Source organism: Somniosus microcephalus, unplaced genomic scaffold (genome assembly GCF_052327205.1).
Source record: "Somniosus microcephalus isolate GS21.2 unplaced genomic scaffold, FLI_Smic_1.0 unresolved_chr2, whole genome shotgun sequence".
In the NCBI taxonomy this organism is placed as follows: domain Eukaryota; kingdom Metazoa; phylum Chordata; class Chondrichthyes; order Squaliformes; family Somniosidae; genus Somniosus; species Somniosus microcephalus.
In genome coordinates, this window is record NW_028225180.1 from 1,320,771 (window position 1) to 1,338,850 (window position 18,080).

Consider the following 18,080-nt stretch of genomic DNA (forward strand, 5'->3'; position numbering starts at 1 on the left):
TATTCGAGCCATCGATATTTTGATAAAAATTAATGATATAGGCTTAGGCATAATTTGAACTCATGCAGAAGAAACGAAACAAGGAAATGTAGTAAACAGTGAGTGGGATAGTAGCAGGCTTCAGGAGACAGAGACAGTCTGGTGAAAAGAGCAAAGTGCTAAAAAGTTTCATCGACACGGCTTTGAAGTGGTCGTTTCCAACCAATAACCTACTCAACGATGCTCAGTTTGGGTTCAGCCAGGACCGCTCGGCTCCAGGCTACATTTCAGCCTTTATCGAAACATGGACAAAGAGCTGAATTCCAGTGTTGAGTTGAGAGTGACTGCCCTGTACATCAAGGCAGCATTTGACCAAGTGTGGCATCAAGGAGCCCTCGTAAGATTGAAGTCATTGGGAATGAGGGGGAAAACGCTCCATTAGCTGGATTCATACCTGGCACAAAGGAAGATGTCTGTGGCGTTGGAAGTCAATAACCTCAGGCCAAGGACATCGCTGCAGGAGTTGCTCAATGCAGTGTCCTAGGCCCAACCATCTTCAGCTGTTTCATCAATGACCATCCCTTCATCATGAGTTAAGAAAAGCGGAATTTTGCTAACGATTGCAGTGCTCACTGCCATTCGAAACTCCTCAGATATTGAAGCATTCCGTGTCTGCATGCAGCAAGGCCTGGACGACTTTCAGGCTTGGGCTGATAAGTGGGAAGTAACACACGCACCACATAATTCCAGGCAATGATGACCTCTAACAAGAGCAAACTGCCCGTGATATTCTGTGGCATTGCCATCGCCAAATCCGCCACCATCAATATCCTGAGCGTCAGCTTTCAACAGAAACTTAACTGGACTGGGACCAGACACATAACAATTTTGGCTACTAAGACAGATCAGAGCCTGGGTATTCTGTGGCGATTATCTCAGATCCTGACACCCCAAAGTTTTTCCACCATCTACAAGGCACAAGTCAGGAGTGTTATGGAATACATTCCACTGGTCTGGATGAGTACAGCCCCAACAATGCTGAAGATGTTCGACATCACCCAGTATAAAGCAATTCCTTTGATTGGCACCAAGTCCACCAACTGAGAAGTTCACTCCCTCCATCGCCGGCGCACCATGGCTTAAGTTTGTACCCTCTACATGATGCATTGCAGTAACTGGCCAACGCTTCTTCGGCAACACCTGGCAAATCCGTGAACTCTACCACCTAGAAGGATAACGGCTGCAGGCGCATGGAAACGTTTCCACCTTTAAGTTCCCTTCTAAGTCACACACCTTCCTGGTTTGGATGTATATCGCTGTTACTTCATCGTCTCTGGGTCAAAATCCTGCAACTCCCTCTCAGCACTGTGGGAGAACCTTTGCCTCACGGACTGCAGCGGTTCAAGAAGGTGGCGCAACTCCAACTTCTCAAGAGTAATTAGGGATGGGCAATAATTGCTGACCGTGTCAGCCATGACCACATCTCATGAATTAGTCAAAATGAAATAAAGACTAATGAAATTTAATGCAGAGAAATGTGATGGTTAAATCTGGGAAGTCAATGAGGAGTGACAATATAAATTATGTTGTACAATTTTACGCCGCGGCTGGAGTATTGTGTCCAATTCTTGGCAGCACACTTTAGGAAGGATGTCGCGGTCTTGGATTGGGCACAGAGGGGATTTACTACAATGGTACCAAGGAGGAGGAACTTAATTTATGCAGAGAGACAAGAGAAGCTGGAATTGTTCTCCAGAGAGCACGCAATATAAAAGGGAGATATACTGGAGATGTTCAAAATTTGCACGTGTTTGATAGAATAAATGAGAAAATATCTGCTCGGTAACCAGAAGACAAAGATATATAAGATAATTCGGAAAATAACCAGAGGGATGATGAGGAGAATCTGTTCTAAGAAGCGATTTGTTATGACCTGTAATGCACTGCCATAAAAGCTGACAGAAGAAGGTACAATAATTACTTTCAAAAGGGAACGGGATCACTTATGGAAGTGAAGGATTTGCAGGATTTTGGGAAAAGAACAGGGAGGGGCACTACTTGAACAGCTCTTTCAAAGAGCTGGCACAGGCTCGATGGACTAAATGGCCTCCTTCTGTGCTGTATGATTCTATGTAATTTATTTAGATGAGCATGACGCCACACTTAGAACACAGGCATCGCCAGGTTTCAATCAGTGAATTGATAATCATTGATTATATTTCTATTACATTATTTCTATCTATTTGTTCTCAGGATACCATGTCTGGAGGTAACCAAGACATGGGTGATGGTTGCAGCAGAAGGTTAGCTCAGGCAGGGGTGGAGACGGTCGATGTTACCGAAGTGGAAATCACGATGGAGACAGACTGTGACGCCACCCAGGGTTCAATAGAAACACTCAGCACTGACCATGAATGAACTGCCCGAAGAACTGGGATGCCAGCGATAGACTGAACCTTACAGGCTGAACAGAAGGTGTTTTGTAATAACAGGACTGACCAACATATACACAGTCTCAGATTAATGGTCAGGAATGTGAGGCCTGGTTAATGACAGCCATCTTAAATTAATCTGCTCCCCCGGCAGGTACAGCACGGGGTTAGATACAGAGTAATGCTCCCTCAACACTGACCCATCAATCATTTCCAGGGCAGGTATAACAAGGGTTAGATACAGAGTGAAGCTCCATCTACACTGTCCAATCAAACTCTTCAACAGCAGGTATAATAGGGATAAGATACAGAGTAAAGCTCCCTCTACACTGTCCCATCAAACATTCACAGTGCAGGTATAGCAAATGTTCGATTGAGAGTAAATCTTCCTCTACACTCTCCCATCAAACACTTCCACGGTAGGTATAACAAGGGTTAGATACAGAGAAAAGCTCCCTGTACACTCCTCCGGCAAACACTCCTAGGACAGGTAAAGCAAGGGTTAGATAGAGTAAAGCTCCGTGTACACTGTCCTATCAAACACTCCCAAGGCAGATATAGCAAGGGTACAATTGAGAGTAAAGCTCCCTCTACACTGTCCCATCAAACACTCCAAGCGCATGAACAGCACGAGATAGAACAAAGTAAAGCTCTCTCTACACTGTCCCATGAAACATTCCAAGGGCAGATAAACACCGAGTTAGATAAAAAGTAAATCTGCCTCTACACTCCCCATCAACACTCCCCAGACAGATAGAGCTCGCATTAGTTAGAGAGTTAAGCTCCCTGTACACTTTCACATCAACACTACCAGTGCAGGTACGGCAGGGATTAGATACAGAGTAAAACTCTCTCTACACTTTCCCATCAGACTCTCACAGGGCAGATAAAGCTCGTGTTAGATACAGTGTGAAGCTCTCTCTACACGGCCCCATCAAACACATCTAGGGCAGATATAGCATGGGTTAAGATACAGCGTAAAGCTCACTCTACACTGTCCCATTCGCTGTGTATGTGGCGCCCAGTACCACACGGTGTGTGAGTTCAGGCTAACTCACTACAGGCCGGGGATAAAGCCTGGGCCTTTCCTGATCTGTGTGTGTGGGGTTCAGTAACACAGCAGTTAATTTCAGGATAACTCAGCACAGGCCGGGGATGGAACCTGGGCAATTCCTTCTCTGTGCGCATGTGAGGCTCAGTAATACAGATGGTGAGGTAAAGCTAACTCAGCACAAGCCGGGAACTGAGCCTGGGCCTTTCCTGCTCTGTGTTTGGGGGTGCTCAGTACCACAGCGGATGAGATAATGCTAACTCAGCAAAGGCCGGGGATGGAGCCTGGGCCTCTCCTGCACTGTGTTTGCCTGTGCGGGGCTGAGTCCCACACCGGGTGTGAGATCAGGCCATCTCAGAACAGGCCGGGGATGGAGCCTGGGCCTCTCCCAATGATCACTGCCTCCTAACACTCTCAGTAATGCCCCTCCCTGGGATTTCTCTGCTCCAGTCTCTGTCAGATCAGTGTTGAGACATCAATTCTTGCTTCTGTCACCCCAGTTTATTTAAATGAATCCACTTTCTTCCTGGAACAACTCTACTGTCTTTCCAACAAGTGCCTTCTGTGGAAATGGCAAAACTCAGCTCATTGCCATTTTTGGAGATAAAAAAATCTGTGATCACACCCAGTAATAAATCACGTTCTGCCAAAGGATGTTTAACAGCTCAAAGGGCCCACAGCACACATGATTTTACAGAACCAAGAGGGAACCACATCTCCCTCTCTCTATAATATGCTTCTCACTCCGCATTTGTCTGCTATCATCTATCTCTCCTCTATCCCTCTCACCCTCTCTCTCCTTGTCTCCCTATCGCTATGTAATAATTTCACATCGCTCTTCTTTATATCCGTTAGCCTCTCTCTTCCTATCTATTTCTAATAATCTCTCCTCTCTACCTCCATCTATGTGTAATTTTCGCAAAATTCTGCAGATTCCCCCAAACCAAGAAGATTACCCCAAAGCAGAGATTGTTGGACTGTTTAAAGAATATTGGGCCAAAAAGGGGCTTACAGTCAAAACTGCAGGATTTTGGTTATTTTCAAAGGCCATGTCCAGGCCTGTGGAAGGCTGTGACAAAGGGGTTGTGATGGGCCCCTGTAATACAAGCAGTTTGGGTATTGGCATAAGCCAAACCGTCTGGGAATGTACTGGATAGTCTCAGTCGTGTTACATAATGACAATAGGCCAACGGAAGAGCAGTTCCCGCCAAAATTACAGAGCCATCAAGAGGATGCATAATGCAGTACTTGCCACTGACCACTAAAAGGGGCCCCGGCCCCAGCAGGAAATGACAAAATTTACTAATCCGACCAGAGGTTATACAGTCATTTAAAGCCAATTTAGGTTTCGATGGACCATCCCGAAACTAGTTCACACCAACTTAAATCTATTAAGATAGATGGGAGCAGCTCGAAACCCGTTAAAGAATTCGAGAAATATTAATTTGAATGAGCCCGCCAAAAATGACAATGGGCCAGAGAAGATTTGGTGGGCATATAAGCAAGGCCTCAAACGGTATAATTGGGGCCTGCATTTTCAGTTGAAACAATCGGAGAAACGGGAAGAAAACGGAAGGAAAACGGAAGGAAAAGAGAGAAAAATCGGTTCTTTTGGTCATGGAGTTCGGTTCTGAGAAGAAGCACAAAAGTATCTGGAGTGCGAGGCAGGAGAAGACAGCATCAATGCATCACGGCAACTAAAGGCCCCCAAGAAATAAATAACCAAAATTTTACCAGCAACTAGGTAGTATTGGGCCACCACGACCAACAAGAAACCAATCTGGAGGAAACCGAAGATTCGCAAGTTTATTTCCACTCTACAAACTATTCTAACTTACCCCTGGGTAAGATTTGATTAAAAGACTCTAGGCACCCGACCGCATCAGCGGACACTCGGTGACTGAAGCAGTAACGCAGTGGAAATCATCTAACCCATCCGGAGTACGGCAGGCCCCAACCACCACATCTAGAGAGCCCCGAAATCGCGACCCTCTACAACTGTTAAAAGAGGTCGTTGGGTGAGCATTATCCCTGGTCCTCTGGAGTCCAACCTAGTTAGTGTAGTGGGATTGGGTGGGTTGAAGTATTCTGCCTACTGTTATTCTCCCTCGTATATATCGAAGTGCTCCCCCTTTTAGAGTGATAAGATTGTTGTGTTGTGTATATTTTCCTGTCTCAAATAAAATCCAAGTTATTTTTCACCAACTCAGTTGTCTGTTGAAATTTCATTACAACCCCAAATAAGTCCAACGCCTAGAACCAAGGGAGTGGGAGCGATTCGATCCACTCAGGAGTCAGTGGCAAATCTGACCACACTCACCACCCCTTACAGATAATGGCGACCGTGGCAGGACCTTGGCAAAAGAATGTAATGAAATGGACCCTGTACTTGATGAAACAACGAAGATGGAAGAGAGGATTTCCTCTTATGTGTTTGAGAAGGTGAATATCACCAAGAAATGGGTGACCAGTCTGTTGCGCGCTGAGCGTCCCATGGACACTGCAGCCAAATGGACTGAGAGCAAGGATCATAAAAAGTCGGAGGAAAAGGCCATCAGCACATCAAGATCTGAACAGAAGAGCTCCAGGAGGCAGCCAAACTGTCCCAAGCAAGAGCTATAGCAGGGGAGGGATTACTGCAGGAATTACAGGCCCAAAGTCAGGAGAAGTTACAGATAGCAGAGAAACACAGGAACAGACATGAGTATTTTCGGTGTCAAGTCACCGAGGCTAAAAGCAATGAGTTAGTGTTAAGAGAGGAAAACGCTCGCCTAACTAAACAGTTAAAAGAACAGGGAGAGAGGTTAAGAGACGTGAAGGCAGCTTATAAGGTAGCACGCACGAGGGATTTTGAAGCGGGAGATCACAGCCCTTGCGAAAAGCAGATCGACAGTATAAAACTTGCTCTGTCCAGGGCAAAATGCATGGTATGCCTAGTGAGCCCGGGTGTGGCCCAGCTGGACCTGGAAGTAGAAGGAGAAACTGTTCAGACATCACCTGTGGCGCTGAGCAACAACCCGTTTGGGCAGCAGGAGGGACAAGCAATCTGTAGCGAGGGCAGGGAGGAGTGCAATCCACCACCACCCATGGTGCCGGGTTTTAATTCGGTTTGGCAGCATGCAGCAGGGGGCAAGCCATTGCAGGAAAGGTCAGAGCCAGGGCCGATGTGCCCGGCTCGGCAGCAAAAGTTTGGTTCACCCAGCGGTGGTTGGGGTCAGGGACACCTTGTAAGCCAATTTGTGATTCCCCACGGTACCCAACAGCTTAGGGTTATGGTAAACCACCTGAACAAAGTCACCCTCAAGGGAGACCACTCAGTCCACTTCATGGAAGTGGAACAAGCAGCAGGCATCAACGAGTGCGACGAATTTGAGATGGCCAAAATGCTTCTGTTCTCCCTTGATGGCAAGCTGGACCAGTCCCTCTCTGCTGAGAGCAAGAAAGGACTGGGCGGGTACACTGCCATCCGGGAGCAAGTTCTGGAGGCGATGGGGATGAACGATGGTAGTCTCTTCTCCCGGGTGGAGTAGACTTCAAAATTAGCAGGGGAGACCCCACAGGCTTTCGCTGACAGGCTGTGGCCTGTGTACAAGTGTGCCTGTAATGGGTATTTCGACCGGACTAACTTGAACCAGGACGAGCTGGCCGACCGGCTCCGGAGCCTGGTGATAAAAAGTTTGCCACAGATCAGGGCCAAGGCCGAGCTGTGGTTTGACACAAAGGGCCCACAAGTCACCGAGGTGACAGTGGTCAGACAACTGACCCTGGTTTACCGCAAAGGTAGGGGGTTAGAAGAACCAGAAATGAAAGGAGAGGTTCACGAATTAAAACCAATCCAAAGTAAGAAAGAATGGCACCAGGAAGGGGGTAACACTTCCGATACAAGGTGTAACTGCTTCGGGTGCGGGGAAGTGAGCATTGGATAAGGGACTGTAGGAATCCATGGAAGGATAATGTAGGGAAAATCTCCCCAGTTCCTGCCCCAAAGACGTAGACACCGACCTCTCCCCCCACAGTTGTTTCATTAGTAACTGCACTTCCAGTTTTGTTGGCTGGCCCAGGTAGCCACAGCCATGGGTGCTTTAACTCCATCTGCCCCAATTAACACAGACTTATGAATAGAGCCAGCGCAGCCTGTCTATCTGTGTCCCCTTGAGTACGATGTATGGCAGAGGCTGATTGTTAAGATGGAGGTGGAAAAGGTGAAAGGGGAATATCTGTTGGACACGGGAGCATCGAGCACCATTGTCTATTCAGATAACCCCGCTGCCTTAGCTCCGTCTAATGGGGTCCCATACAGCTTCGTGGGGTTAACAGGTAACGAGCAGGCTGGCTCGTTCTCCATTACGCTGTGCATTCATTTAGGAGCACTCCACACCAAGTGGACTTGTGTATTAATAAAATGGGCGCAGGATGGGAAAGGGATCCTGGGGGTGGATTTTATTACAGGCCACATGAATCTAGTGGATCTTAGGAACGATTGTCTGTGGGGAGCATGCACCGGCAAAGTAAACGAAGTAACAGTTATCCCAGAGAAACAGGGCAAGGGGACCTTGTGTACTCTAAAATCAAAGGAGGGTTACGACCTGGAACAAATGGTCAGTAACACTCCACTGGAGTACCAGGAATTTGTGCGAGCATACCTGGGTGCATTTGCCACACATATGCATGATTGTGGGAGGGTGACCGAGGTCGAAGTAAAGAAGATGGGGACTCCATGAGCAGACAACAAAAGCTTTATAACTTCCCTAAGGAGGCGGAGGCAGTCATGGAAACGGCCATGATCTCTCTGGGCAAACAGGGGGTATTGAGACCGATAGCCACCCATGTAAACTCTCCACTGTGGCCGGTTAGGAAACTTGACAACTCCTGGAGAGCCATAGTGTACTATCGGGTACTCAATAGCAACATCCCCACCTGTGCCTCCGCCGACCTCATTGGAAGTATCCCAGCATCCACGACCACTTTCACGGTGCTAGAGATTTCCAACAGTTTTTGGTCCATCTCTCTACGGAGAGCACACCAGTACAAGTTCGCCTTCACGTTTAAAGGCCAACAATACACCTTGAACTGCCTACCACAGGGTCTCCACACTAGCCCCAGCATTTTCCACCCGTGTATGGCAGATTCTTTAAAGGGCCACAGCTGGCCCCGACAGTTAGTTCAGTATCTGGATGAGCTGCTCCTATTCACCGATGAAGGGGAGGAACATGGTCCACTATTGGCTGAACTGCTGGAGTTGCTCAGGCAGGAAGGCTTTAAAGTAAACCCTAAGAAAGTAGAGATCGGCCGACAGGAAGTAAAGTTCCTAGGGTTGGCTGTGTGCATAGGGGAAAGGGCCATCGATAAAGCCAGAAGGGAAGCAGTGAATGAGTTATCAGCCCCCAATACAGTGGCAGGAGTGAGACCTTTACTAGGGCTAACCGGGTAATGCAGAGATTTTATTGAGGATTACACAGCCACAGCATCCTCTCTGCTCCGACTCCTACATAAGGGAGTGGAGAGGGTTTGGGATGAGGGTTGCGAGGTAGCATTTGTAAAACTCAAACAAGATCTGCAGACTGCGCCAGATCTAGAGGACATTGATGGGGAGGAAGAGTTTTTCTTGGAGGTAGCAGCCAGCATGATTTATCCAGGGACGGACCACTGGTGTTCCATTGAAGGAGTATGGGAAGTCAACATAGGTTTTCGGGCCGGGATACACCCCACAGGCCGCGAAATCAATATAGACGGTTCGTGCATGGTATCTGCTGGGGAACGACTCACAGTGTGTGGAGTTTATGACCCGGGGCAGACAATGCCCTGGCAATTATACTCCCCAGCACCATGAGCGCCCAGCAGGCTGAACTGTGCGCGGTAGTGTACGTGGTTACACGCCCAGAGAAATTCCCTACCCCGTACACGATTTGCTCGGACAGCATGTTCACATGCAATTCGTGTACGGAATACCTGACCCTCCGGTCCCATCGCGGGTACACCTCCTCTAATGGGAGATCCCTGGCAATCAAGTCTCTGCTGGAGAAAATCATGACAGCCATAGTGGAGGAGGGGAAGGTCCAGGTCAATAAGGTTAAAGCTCATTCAAAGACATAACCCATGTGGGAAGGCAACCAAATGGCAGATGAATTGGCCAATCAGGGAGCCAGGGGCGGAGAGTTTTGGGACCCCTACCAGACAGGTTCCGTAGCCGCAATCCAGGACAAGGGAGGTACGCAAGGGGTAGATTTGGTCCCAGACCTTAAGCAGGCCCAGGTAAGGGATCCCGTTCTTAGAGCCGTCCTGAATGCGCTCACGAAAGGGCAGAAAGTTGATGCCCCATACGGTACAGCAGCAATCACCGTCAAGGAAGGCATGCCCTTCAGCACGGAGCAATGGGTGGTGCCGCGCCAGCAGCAAAGGGAATTCCTCCAACTGGCCCATGAGTGTCCAGGAGCAGGGCATCCCGGGCCCGAGGCCACCAGGCAAATGTTGGAACAGGCAGGAAGGTGGCCATGACTGAGGGAAAAGGTCTGCGAGTTCTGTGTCGGCTGTCTGGTTTGTGCTGGCAACAACCCTGACCCCTAGAAAAGGAAGGCATCTTTGGGACACATCAGGAGGCTAGAGGAACCATGGCAGTCGACCCAGAAAGATTACATCGGACACTTACCCACCGCCGAGGGAGGCTACAAGTATTGCCTAGTCCTGGTGGATGTGTTCTCAAATTGGGTGGAAGCTTCTCCCTGCCGTACAGCCACTGCATTGGGTCCAGCTAAGATCCTGGTAAGGGAGGTGTTCTAATGATGGGGACTACCGCAGTATGTGGAGTCCGACCAAGGGAAATCACTTTACCGGAGAGGTCATGCAAGAGACCCTCATGGTACTCGGCATCGAATGGAAATTGCACGTCGCCTACAACCCGCAGTCAACGGGTCCAGTCGAGTGTTTTAACCACACTATAAAAGAAAGTCTACGCAAGGAGACGGGAGAGTCATACAAGAAGTGCGTGGAAGTCTCACTCTTTCTCAGTCTCAGTCTCACTCTCTCTCAGTCTCGGTCTCAATCTCTCTCAGTCTCGGTCTCACTCTCTCAGTCTCAGTCTCACTCTCTTAGTCTCGGTCTCACTCTCTCTCAGTCTCGGTCACCACTCTCTGTGTCTCGGTCTCATTCTCTCAGTCTGGGTCTCATTCTCTCAGCCTCGGTCTCACTCTCTCTCAGTCTCGGTCTCACACTCTCTCGGTCTCACTCTCTCTCAGTCTCGGTCTCACTCTCCCTCAGTCTCGGTCTCACTCTCTCTCAGCCTCGGTCTCACTCTCTCTCAGCCTCGGTCTCTCTCTCTCTCAGTCTCGGTCTCACTCTCTCTCAGTCTCGGTCTCACTCTCTCTCAGTCTCGGTCTCACTCTCTCTCAGTCTCGGTCTCACTCTCTCTCAGTCTCACTCTCTCTCAGTCTCGGTCTCACTCTCTCTCAGTCTCGGTCTCACTCTCTCTCAGTCTCGGTCTCTCTCTCTCAGTCTCGGTCTCACTCTCTCTCAGTCTCGGTCTCACTCTCTCTCAGTCTTGGTCTCACTCTCTCTCAGCCTCGGTCTCACTCTCTCAGTCTTGGTCTCACTCTCTCTCAGTCTCGGTCTCACTCTCTCTCAGTCTCGGTCTCACATTCTCTCAGTCTCGGACTCATTCTATTCGTCTCGGTCTCATTCTCTCAGTCTCGGTCTCACTCTCTCAGTCTCGGACTCTCTCTCTCAGTCTCGGTCTCACATTCTCTCAGTCTCGGACTCATTCTATTAGTCTCGGTCTCACACTCTCTCGGTCTCACACTCTCTCAGCCTCGGTCTCACTCTCTCACAGTCTCGGTCTCACATTCTCTCTGTCTCGGACTCATTCTCTCAGTCTCGGTCTTACTCTCTCAGTCTCGGTCTCACACTCTCTCAGCCTCGGTCTCACTCTCTCACAGTCTCGGTCTCACTCTCTCTCAGTCTCACTCTCTCTCAGTCTCGGTCTCTCTCTCTCTCTCAGTCTCGGTCTCTCTCTCTCAGTCTCGGTCTCACTCTCTCTCTGTCTCGGTCTCACTCTCTCTCTCAGTCTTGGTCTCACTCTCTCTCAGTCTCAGTCTCACTCTCTCTCAGTCTCAGTCTCGGACTCACTCTCATAGTCTCGGTCTCACTCTCTCTCAGTCTCGGCCTCACTCTCTCTCAGTCTCGGTCTCTCTCTCTCAGTCTCGGTCTCACTCTCTCTCTGTCTCGGTCTCACTCTCTCTCTCAGTCTTGGTCTCACTCTCTCTCAGTCTCGGTCTCACTCTCTCTCAGTCTCAGTCTCGGTCTCACTCTCATAGTCTCGGTCTCACTCTCTCTCAGTCCCGGTCGCACTGCCTCTCAGTCACGTTCTCACTCTCTCTCAGCCTCAGTCTCGCTGCCTCTCAGTCTCTGTCTCACTCTCTCAGTCTCGGTCTCAATCTCTCTCAGTCTCGGTCTCACTCTCTCAGTCTCCGTCTCACTCTCTCAGTCTCGGTCTCAATCTCTCTCAGTCTCGGTCTCACTCTCGGTCTCACTCTCTCTCAGTCTCGCTCTCATGCTCTCAGTTTCTGTCTCACTCTCTCTCAGTCTCTGGCTCACCATCTCAGTTTCTGTCACACATTCTACATCATTCTCTGTCTCATTATCACTCCGTCTCTGACAATCTCTCTCACTTTCTGCTACACTGTCTCTTAGTCTCTATTTCACTTTGCCGTAGGGGAGAGAGAGGGAGGCAGGTAGAGAGAGAGAGAGACTGGGGTGAAACCAATAGATAGAGAGAGAAAGACTGGGGAGAGAGAGAGAGAGAGACTAGCGAGAGGGAGAGAGAGTGAGTGAGAATTTGGAGTGAGAGTGAACGTAACGAATTCAGAAATTAGGACAGGAATAGGCCGTACGGTGCCCCGAGCCTGCTCCACCTTTCAATAATTTAATGGATGATCAACGACCTAATTTTTCCCGCCCAATTGCCATGTGCCTTGATATCCCAAGAGTCCAAAAATCTATCGATCTCAGCCTTGAATATACTCAAAGACTCAGCATTTATTTCCGTCTTGGGCAGAGAATTATAATGATTTACAAAACACTCACTTAAGAAATTCCTCATTATCTCTGTCTTAAATTTCTTCCCATCATTCTGAGACTATGCCAACTCGTTGTAGACACACCTGCTAGGGGAAACAACTGGTAGAGAGAGAGATAAATACTGGCGGAGGGAGAGAGCCTGGAACAGAGAGAGAGGTTAGTGGAGAAAATGACTGGGGAGAGAGAGAGAGAGACTGGGGGAGAGAGAGAGGCTAGAGAGAGAGAGAATAGGGTAGAGTGAGATACTGGAGAGAGAGTGACTAGGGAGAGCGAGATTGGGAGAGAGTGAGCGAGATTGAGTGAGAGAGAGACTGGAGCGAGAGACTGACTGGGGAAGGAGAAAGACTGGAGATAGAGAGAGACTGGGGAGCGAGGGATTGGGGAGGGAGATATACTGACTGTAGAGAGAGAGAGACTGGGGATAGTGAGACTGGGGGAGGGAGAGAGAGACTGGAGAGTGATAGATACTGGGGGAGAGAGAGCGCCTTTTGGAGAGAGAGGGACTAGTGGTGAGATTAACAGCAAAAAGAAAGACTGGTGAGATAGATGGAATGGGGCAGAGAGACAATGGAGAGAGAGTGAGATACTGGGAGAGAGAGACTGGATAGAGAGAGAGAGTGGGAGAGAGATAGACTGGATGGAGAGTGAGAGACTGGAGAGAATGAAACTGGGTGAGAGAGACTGGGGACAAAGAGAGATGGATAGAGACTGGAGAAGAAGAGAGTCTGCGAGAGTGCAACTGGAGCAGAGAGAGAGAGACTGTGGAGAGAGAGCGACTGGAGGAAAGAGACTGAGAGACTTGGGAGAGAGAGATGGACTGGGGAGAGAGAAAGACTAGAGGAGTGAGATTGGAGTGAGAGAGACTGTTGGAGAGAGAGAGGGAGACTGGGGAGAGAGAGAAACTGGAGAGAGAAGGAGAGACTTAGCGAGAGAGTGAGAGAATGGGGAGAGGGAGAGATTGGGGCGGGAGAAAGACTGGAGAGAGAGAGAGACTGGAGAGAGAGAGAGACTTGAGCAGAGAGAGAGAGAGAGACAATGGGTGATAGGGAGAGACTGGGGCAGAGAGAGTGAATGACTGGGGAGAGAAAGAGGGATGGGGGAGAGAGAGAGAATGGGCAGAGACACTGGAGAGAGTGAGAGAGAGAGACTGGAGAGATGGAGAGAATGGGGAGAGAGGGAGACTGTGTTAAAGAAAGTGACCGAAGAGAGCGAGACTGGGTGAGAGTGAAAGTGGGGAGAGAGATAAACTGGAGTGAGTGAGAAACTGGAGAAAGAGAGGGACTGCAGCAGAGAGAGAGAGACTGGGTGATAGGGAGATACTGGAGCAGAGATATAGACAGTGTTGGGGCAAGAAAGAGGGACAGGAGTAGTGAGAGTGAGACGGGAGAGAGAGGCACTGGAGAGAGTGAGAGACTGGAGAGTGAGAATTGTGAGAGAGGGAGACTGTGAGAGAGAAAGAGACTGGAGAGAGAGAGAGAGACTGGGGAGAGAGAAATTAGGGGAGAGAGAGAGAGTGGAGAGTGAGAGAGACTGGAGAGAGAGAATATGGAGAGAGAGAGACTGGGGAGACAGAGAATGGGGTTGGAGAGAGTGACGATGGGAGAGATAGAGACTGGAGAGCAAGAGACTTGGGAAGAAATAGAGACTGGAGGAGAGAGAGAATAGGGAGAGTGAGAGACTGGAGGGAGAGACAGAGACTGGGGAGAGAGAGAGAGAGACTGGGGAGAGAGAGAATGGGGGAGAGAGATAATTGAGAGAGTGAGAGACTGGAGAGAGAGAGAGAGAGAGACTGGGGAGAGAGAGAATGGGGGAGAGAGAGAATAGGGATAGTGAGAGACTGGAGAGGGAGAGAGACTGGGGGAGAGAGAGAATTGAGAGAGTGAGAGACTGGAGAGAGAGAGAGAGACTGGGGAGAGAGAGAATTGGGAGAGTGAGAGACTGGAGAGAGAGAGATAGACTGGAGAGAGAGAGAATTGGGAGAGTGAGAGACAGGAGGGAGAGAGAGAGACTGGGGAGAGAGAAAATGGGGGAAGAGAGAATGGAGAGAGAGAGAGAGAGAGAGACTGGCATGAGAGAATATGGAGAGAGAGAGACTGGGGAGAGAAAGAATGGGGTTGGAGAGAGTGACTGTTGGAGAGATAGAGAGTGGAGATAGAGAGACTTGGGAAGAAATAGAGAATGGGGAGCGTGAGAGTCTGTCGGAGAGAGAGAGATTGGGATGATGAAAGAATGGGGGTGAGAGTGACTGGAGTGAGAGAGAGACTGGGGGAGGGAGCGAGACTGGGGAGAGTGACTCGAGAGAGAGAGAGAGACTGTTTTGCGAGAGAGACTGGTTTGAGAGAGATTGGGGAGAGAGAGGGCCTGGAGGAGAGAGAGAGAGAGAGACTGGAGGAGAGATAGCAGACTGGGGGAGAGTGAGAGACTGGGGGAGAGGGAGAGGGAGACTAAGGAGAGAAGGTGCGACTGGGGGAGAGAGAGTGAATGGCGGAGAAAGAAACTGGAGAAAGAGTGTGACTGGAGAGAGAGAGACTGGGAGAGAGATGGTGAATGGGGAGACGGAGACAATTGGAAGGAGACATCTGGGGGAGAGATGGAATTTGGAGTGCGATACTGGGGTGACGGAGACTGGGGAGAGAGACTGGAGATAGAGAGAGACTGGGGAGAGAGAGAGAGACTGGGGAGCGAGCGAGACTGGAGTGATTGAGTCTGGGGGAGAGGGACGGTCTGGCATAGAGAGAGAGGCTAGTGGAGGGAGGCAGAGAGAGAGTATGGGTGAGAGAGACTGGAGACAGAGATGCACTTCCTCACAGCTTGTGGAAAATATCAGAGCATCAGGGAGAATTTCTACCAAAAATTCTCACAAATATGCCCTGAATTCAGAAATTTGAATGACGACCAAAAACTCCCATACCTACTAGGGGAACAGAGAAACTGTGTAACCTTAGCGGCACACTATGTTACAACTTGCCACAAACAGAGGGACAACCAGTAAACCTAAGAAAAGAGTATATACAAATTATACGAATGTATATTTATACACTCAGGGATATATCTGTTTATACACTGTATGAATAGATCTGCGTTTATGTGTTCAACCATAAATGTTTTTCGATGCTTTGGCAACATAAGATGTACCTTATCATGCCAATAAAGCGATTTGAATTGAATTGAATTTAATTGACTGGAGAGAGAGAGAGAGACTGAGGATGAGAGAGACTAGAGAGAGAGAGATTGGCAGAGAGAGAGAGTCTGGGGGAGAAAGAGAGACTGGAGAGAAAGAGAGTCTGGGGAGATGAGACATGGGGACAGAGGGAGACTGGAGAGATTGGGACTGGTGATAGCGAGAGACTAGAGGACAGAGAGAAACTGTGGAGATAGAGAGACTGGAGAGTGTCGGGGAGAGAGAGAGAGACTGCACAGAGAGAATATGGGGGCGAGAGAGAGAGAGACTCGGGAGAGTGATTGGAGGTGAGAAAGTCTGTGGGAGAGAGAGAGAGATGGGAGAGAGAGAGAGACTGGAGGGAGAGGAGAGGGGGGCTAGAAACAGACTGGAGAGAGAGATAGAGTGTAGAGAGAGGGTTACTGGTGGAGAAAGATAGACGGGGAGAGAGAGATTTGGGGAGGGAGAGAGACTGGAGAGAGAGAGGGACGGGGGAGAGATAGAGACAGGAGGAAAGAGATTGACACTGGGGGCAAGAGAGAGACAGGGGAGATAGAGAGAGAGACTGGGGAGAGAGAGAGCGACTGGGGGAGAGAGATAGAATGAGGGAGATAGAAAATGGTGAGAGTGAGTGACTGGAGAGAGAGAGAGAGACTGGGAGGGAGAGAGACAGAGAATGGGGACTGCAAGATTGTGGGGGGCAGAGAGAAAGGGTGAGAGAGAGGGATGGGGAGAGAGAGACTGGGGAGACAGGGAGACTGGGGAGTGAGAGAGTCTGGAGAGAGAGAGAGACTGGGGAGAGGGAGGGCATGGCACAGAGAGAGAGAAAGAGCGATAGGTTGCGAGAGAGAGAGAGAGAGAGTGGGATGGAGAGAGACCGGAGGGTGAGAGAGACTGGAGAGTGAGAGAGACTGGGAGTGAGAGAGACTGGACGGAGAGAGGGACTGGGGAGATAGAGATTGTGTAAGAGAGATTCTAGAGAGAGGCGAGACGGGGGTTAGAGAGACTGGGGAAGAGAGAGATTGGGGAGGAAGAGAGACGGGGAGAGACAGATTGGGGAGAGAGAACGAATGGGGGAGAGATTGAGATAGTGAGGAGAGAGAGAATGGAGAGGGACTGGGGTAGAGAGACATTGGTAGACTGCGGGATAGAGAGACTGCGGAGAGAGAAAAACTGGAGGAGAGAGAGACTGGAGGAGATAAAGTGAGACTGGGGGAAGAGACTGGTAGAGAGAGAGACTGGGGAGCGAGAGAGACTGGACTGAGAGAGAGTGTCTGGGGGAGCGGGAGGATCTCGCATAGAGAGAGAGGCTAGGGTAAAGAGAAATACAGCGAATGGTGGCGAGAGAGAGAGTGGGGATAGAGAGGCTGGAGACGGAGAGAGACTGGAGAGAGTGAGACAGAGACTGGGGGAGAGTGAGACTGTGGGACACAGCGAGACTGGGGAGAATGAGATGAAAGATAGCGAGAGACTTGGGGACAGATAGAAACTGTGGAGATAGAGAGACTGGAGTGAGAGAGACTGGGGTGAGAGACTGGGGAGAGAGAGATTGGGGAGAGAGAGACTGAGCGCGAGAAAGGGAGACTGGAGAATGTGGGAGATTGGCGAGAGTGAGACGGGGAGAGAGGGACTGTGGAGAGAGAGACTGGAAAGCAAATGTCTGGGGGAGGGGGAGATTGGGCAAGTTAGAGACTAGGGAGAGTGAGATTCGGGAGAGAGAGACTCGGGGAGTGAGAGAGGCACGAGAGAGAGAGAGAGACTGGGGAGAGTAGGAGACTAGGAATGAGAGAGACTGGGTGAGAGTGAGAGGCTGGGGAGAGAGAGAATCTAGGGGAGAGAGAGAGACTGGGGTGAGGGTGTCCTGGGGATAGTGAGAGGGAGTAGTGAGAGAGACAGCGATTCGGCGAGAGAGTGACTGGGGAGAGAGAGACTGGAGAGAGAGTGAGTCTGAGGTAGAGAGAGAGTTTGGGGGAGAGGGAGAGAGACTGCAGTTGAGAGAGAGATTGGGAAGGGAGAGTGAGACTGGAGGTGAGAAAGATTGCGGGAGATTAAGAGACTGGAGAGAGAGATAGACTGGGGATAGATAGGGATTTGAGAGAGAGCAGACGGGGTTAGAAAGAGGCTGGAGAGAGAGACTGGAGAGAGAGAGAGACTGGGGAGAGTGAGACTGGGGAGAGAGTGGGAGAATCGGGGAGAGAGAGACTGGGCAGAGTGAGAGAGAGAGGGGAGAGTGAGGGAGATGGAGACTGGGGAGAGAGGAAAACTGGAGGAGAGAGAGACACAGGATGAGAGAGAGAGACTGGGGAGAGAGTGGGACAATCGGGGAGAGAGAGAGACTGGGCAGAGTGAGGAAGATTAGGGGAGAGAGAGACTGGGGAGAGAGGAAGAC